At 39.0% G+C, this 6,177-nt stretch overlaps 1 non-coding gene across 1 annotated transcript; it reads left to right on the top strand.

Moving 5' to 3' along the window:
- Positions 1–5,638: 5,638 nt before the first annotated feature.
- trnal-caa (transfer RNA leucine (anticodon CAA)) lies at positions 5,639–5,751 on the top strand. The gene is made up of 2 exons: positions 5,639–5,676; positions 5,706–5,751. It is a non-coding gene; the product is annotated as a tRNA-Leu (tRNA).
- Positions 5,752–6,177: the final 426 nt, after the last annotated feature.

Raw genomic sequence — 6,177 nt, 5'->3', positions numbered from 1 at the left:
TGACGAATTAAACTGGTTTCACGGGTATTTTCAAAGTAGGAAGTACAGTAGGACAGCACAAAAAAAAAAACAGACATTGTGTGGTACAGCACGGAGCTCAGTCAATTCAAACAAGTTCAGTTTCAAAAGAACTGCAACGGACATAAAAACTCCCTTGCTTTTAACAGAGCGTTTCATAATTGCCAACTACAATATTTATTTAAACTGCGACACTTATCATTCAACCAGAGCTCAAATATCACAAGGATCCTCTAGAGCACAGCAAAGACTGTATTAAAAGAATCGCGTATCTCAAGAAATTAATAAGATATAATTATATTCGTGTAATTCGTATAATTATATAATGCCAGCGAACTCTTGTTTTTATGTCCACTATAACAGTACATACAGTTATAATTCAAACGGAATTAAAAACTACACATCCCAGTTACCATGGTGGTGCTTGTGATCATTGCGTTTAACCAACGAAACAGGGCGAAAAATCAGTCACATGACTTTGGGGCAGAGTTTCGAAAGCTTAACCTATCAGCAACAAAGTGAAATTTACACGATAGGCTACCTCAAACTGTCAGTTACACGACTGTGTATGTCGACATTATGAAAAAAATGTTTCAGGCATTGATGTGAAGGACAACAGAGCTTTCACTGGCCGATTATCATTATTATCATTATTATCATTATAATCATTATTATTAATAATGATATTAATTTAAGGGTCTAAATATCTAAACATATGTATCTGTATAGCAGGTAATATCACTGTATTCCACTTTCTTTGTAAACACGGAAAAACAGATTCACAACACAAAGCTGTATCGCTGTGTAAAAAAACCCGGTTTGTAATGAGCTGCTGAGCTAAGAATAGGAATGTTCCTGCTGGCAGAGGGGGTGGAAAGTGCCTGCGGTCATTTAATTAGTATGCTTTCAGAGAAAATGTTTCAGGTGTGAAGAACATAGATCTCCAATGCAATTTCGACCAAACCTGTTCCCACACACCCTGCCCCCACTACCATTAGAATATACACAAAGCACTCAAATCTTTCGAGCTAATGATCAGGTGACCTGAGAGAGAGCGAGAGAAACACCAAGGGGTGCGGAACCAGGGAACTATTTACATGGAAAACGGGCGATCTCCCCAGACTGTCTGCCCGTTTCACTGTTACCTGGATACCTCTTTATTTAAAACTCACTAACACTGATTTTTAGTTTAGAAGGATTCAAGTAGGGTTTTAGATGAAAGGCAGCGACCTTAATCTCTGAACAAGGGAAACGTTTCATTTTTTCAAAGAAATGTTTGTTAAAAAATAAAGTCATAGTTCCATGGGATTCAATCACAGACCATGTGACATGGGAGTCAGGAAACTAACACACAGCGCCACCGGATTTAATAACGCTATAAAAACGTTATAAAATAATGTGACTAGGCACAGAACAAGTTTACAGCACAGTACAATAATAAATGCTGACCATGACTTTAGAAGCATAAATTGCCTTACACTCAATTTAAACACAAGCTGTCTTTAGCCCTCTAAGCTGGTTCATACAGAAATGTAGAGATCCAGGCTCAGAACACACAGCTTCATTAGCGAATACATATGCAGGACAACTAGAGAAGACGTTTTACAGAGGATGGATTTTTAGAAACATCCCATCAGTGACATCACTGAAGTCAACTCCTAGGTACTGTAACTGTCATGTGGATAGTTTCACAAGAATCAGACAAAGGTTTAAGCATCGCTTGTTCTAGATAAAACTGCAAAAAAAAAAACAACAACCCATAATGTACTTCTTTGCGGCTCTGTTTGCCCAAATCATATATTCACAACGTGAAATCTAGAAAATAATATAACGTAACCAAAATCCGCAATATGGAAACAGAACCTGTGTAATTGTTGATAGATGATGTACTCGTAACATTTTTACAAGACGAACTACAACATTTAAAAAATGACTTGTATGTACTTGATATCTCTAATCAATCCATGGCGACATTGTTAAAAGCAAAATATAAGCCTAGAAACATATAGGTGAGCAGTATTTACGCACTGTAGTATCGGTGTTAAGACATACCTCTCAAATACTGTAAATCAAGTTAAAAATATCTCAAGACCGATTCTGGTCATAATGAAACCATGTTTCGTGTACCGAGACCAGCCATATACTGTATGTTTATGTTCCAAAATTAATATCGTTTATGGCCTTCACACGCGTTGCAGTATGCTCCTATTCTTTTTATGCACAGCTACTAAGATTTCCCTTCAGTGGTAAAATTAGATATGAATATTCAATACTTAAACGGGCACAGTTAAGACATTAAATATACATATACATGCTGTATACAGTACAGTTTTCATACGGTAATATGTTTATGTTCCTAAATCAATCTCTTTTATGAGCATGTGAAAGGCATGGTGAATCGATTCTCAAAAATTACTGTACTTTGCATGATTGGAAACAAATGCGTGATTGCGAAATGCTGTGGTGTTACTTTTACAAAGACGGTCAATGAAAAAAAGAATGTTGACCAGGGCAATACTTTGAGTTTACACTTACAGCTTGTCCAAGGTCATTCATTATTAATACTATTAGTAATATCTTCGTTAAAGACATTGATAGCCACAGCTCAAACATGAGAGGTTGAGCTTTATTAGCTCCACCTTGCGGAAATTCCGGACACTATTATTTTGATTGTCGTATTATAGAAGAATTTACGGTAACTCGCGGTATTTACCGGTAGCTTGCGGTAGATTTAACTGAAATATGAAAAGCAAAGAACAAAAAAATTCATGTAACTTTTTTGACAAATGGGCTCACACACCGGAAGACACTAACGTTTCTCTTCGTTAGAGTATGTGAATAACAGTTTAACCCCAAATGTCTGTAATTGTGATTCTGTTAAAATTCAAAAAAGCATCTATCAATAGTAAGAAATTATTAAGAAAGGAAGCAATTGTGTTATTTCATAAACTGTAAGACATGAAGACATTTACAGGTTATATCCTTTGCTTTGTCTTTTAACGCAAGCATTCAGGATCCAAGCCCATGTTCGGACGGTTGTGTTTCTCTTGTAATCATCAAATGGCATTGTTTTGTCCGTCAGTTCCTTCTCGAGTTGTACCATGGATATTTTATGCCATCAATACTTTTCATGCTCTTTTGCATTTTCCTTCACATACGGAAAAAAACTCAAGGCGTTCTTCTCACTGTGCTACACAGTACAGGACACACAATGAGGAATTCGCGCAGCTTTCAGCTCAGTGCGGAATCCAGAGGGAGGACTCGCTCGGTGAATGATCTCTCAGGAAATCCCGGGTGAGATTCAACATCCCGGGTGAGGTTTTTCTGCAACAGCCATGACAAGTGTGAAGACGTTCTCTGGATTTCCTGAATGTGACTTTAAATTAGTTCACATTCTTTGGTAGTTAACAGAACTAAATGCTTTGGAGGTACATTTAAAACTGCAGAGAACACTGTAGCATTTCAAGTTTAATTGTGTAAACTTAGCTCTCTATGAGCACGAGCAAAGAGTTCTCACTCAACAGAAGACTGCGATGTGAGCACAGTAACATAAAGCACTGGGAGATAACTGGGATTGAACCCAGGACTTCATACATGCAAAGCATGTGCTCTACCACTGAGCTACATCCCCCACATAAAAGGCTGCGGAAGTGACTTAGAGATGTGCAGGTGCTCACAGAACACAATCCATCTTTTGTATCTTTTAAGTGCTCTTGATTAAACTATGCATAGAAAAACAGCAGTACTGATGATTTTCATGGACTGATGCACATTTGTTCTGTACAACTCCAGTGATAAAACCTTGTCTGTAAATATTGTAGAACGTAAAAGGGTGAAACAATGCTCCAACTACAGGAATGGTAACAGAAAGGATCATTTTCTTATTTAATACATCCTTTTGAGATGCCTTGTCAACGCACACAGACATTAGAGCTGAACAAATATTTTGTACACAAGACGGCAGTGCGATATTAGAATTCCTGTCTTCTTGATGGATTCAGACTCCTTCTCAGAGGTCCATGCTCGCCAAATAAGTTTACAGCTGTAGCGGCAATGCTTGTTAATAAGACAGAATTAAGCGTTGCTGTGCTTTCCTAAATGAGGCCCCATCTCACTCTCCCTCTATGTGGTGCAGCCACAGAGAAAGTATTCATGCAGGCTGATTAAAGATGTTTTCTTTTGATAAGGGACAGTTCCCAAACGGAGATGCACTTAGCTAAGCCTGGCTATCATGATCCATGGTCATCCATTGGCACCTATCTGTCTAGGGAGTGCCGAATGGACATCTGGACTGCATTCCTAAGTGTCAGGAGTAAGTGACTCATATCTCACCTTCATCAACCAATCAGGGATTGCCAGGGCGTGGTAACACCACGTGGGTCTCCAATGCCCGCCAAATTCTCAACCAATCAGCACACATCTGTGTCTTGGTCAAAAAGGGAGCAAAAGAGTAGCTCGGAAAATACCCAACTCAACAAGCAAGCGCGTTGGTTGCTCTTGCTCTTAATGCAAGGAGCTGTTTTTTTTCCACATTAATCATTATTAACCAGAAACAGCTGCACAACTGGTCGCATTTGTGGTTATGTCACTTCTCTGCTTCATCAAGGTCAATAAAAGACTCTGAAAGTAGTAGAGAAAAACTGAATTAAAATCATATTAGCAATTCTGAGCGATATCTGCATACAGGCAATCCAATAAGAATGTTGAAATCTTTGAATATCATCTCTCTATATATTGCGGTGCTTTTTACTTGGAGTAAAACTATTGGATTGGAGGAATGCTAACCGCTGGGTTAAAATGTATTGTTGTTATTTGGAGAAATCAATGAACTCGTGATTTCATAATCACGTTTTAAAAGACAGTCATGTGCACAGAAAAAAGACAGTGCTGATTATTTTTCTGGAGACGGAGCACTGATGACCTATCCGAGCCAATTGATAAAGCCCACCCAGTGGATACTCTAGCAGAACATGGAAGAACGTTCACCATTGTAACCAAGGCAACCACAGGAACAACATCAAGAAGCACAATCAATTCCCCATTTAAATCTTTCGTGTAAGGTATGCTATGTGAAAGCATGAAGTAAATCCCCTGATCTCTTTTGAACATGGACAAGGTATTTCTGATGGAGCGCTATGAGCAAAGATTTAATAAGCTAGTCCTGCCGATGATTCAGCTTAAAGAAGTAAAAGCTTCACAAACAAAAGCAGCTTGCTACCACAGCCAATATTAAATGTAATTGGTGGCACTTTACCATGTGCACTGGCTCAAAAGTGATCTCGGCAGACGTTGTTCCCTACGTAAAGCTGAAAGCGCCAAAGAGCATTTCCATTGAGAAAAAAAAAATCTGCCTTGATGTTAAACATAGAAAGCTGGTCTTTTAAAAGTTCTCCCTCTAAACACCTTGTGCAGCCTCCCGACAGACTAACAAAAAGCGCCTTTTCACCAACTCAGTTTATAATACGCCCCTCAAAACTCACAACCGAATAACAATCCATCCGTATATTTGATTTCCAAGATCCATTAAAGGCAACTTGGCTCTTCGCAAGCAAATAATTTCAGGGAAGAATCTCAGTTTAGTCAACTACTGGTGCATTCAGCACACCCCTTGCTTTCGCTTGTCAGGGTGGCCGAGTGGTCTAAGGCGCCAGACTCAAAGATGTGTGTCTTTTCAGCTGGCTTGGGTGTTCTGGTCTCCAAATGGAGGCGTGGGTTCAAATCCCACTCCTGACTGCTTCTGTTTTTACCTCTCTTGAATTGTTCCAGTGCTAGCTGACAGTGAATGACTGAAATATAAAAGCAGCAGAAGAAAGCAAGCAACTCAGTGCAATTTGTGAGTATTCTGCACTGTTAAAATGCACAGGTTTTCATACTTTTTGGAATTTGTAGCTCAAGAAGTGACTCCTGTTTCATTTTCTATTCACCAACTCGATTTGCATTCCGCCCCTCACACCTCACAACAGAATAACAAACGGCTTCATGTGCCACAGCATTCCCCTGTAGATTCGGTTTGCACTATGAATTAGGCGACCCCGAATGAAATATTTTAGTGTTGGCTCAAATGTGAGGAATTTCATGAACCCTCAAAAAGGAACGCTTTCAGAGAATGCCAGCAATTCAAAGCGTGTAGGCAGCAATTCTGCAATTTATTTTATCGGG

This window comes from Atractosteus spatula, chromosome 10, assembly GCF_055471065.1.
Source record: "Atractosteus spatula isolate fAtrSpa1 chromosome 10, fAtrSpa1.hap1, whole genome shotgun sequence".
NCBI classification, from domain to species: Eukaryota; Metazoa; Chordata; class Actinopteri; order Semionotiformes; family Lepisosteidae; genus Atractosteus; species Atractosteus spatula.
This window is presented reverse-complemented; position numbering and strand designations above follow the sequence as displayed.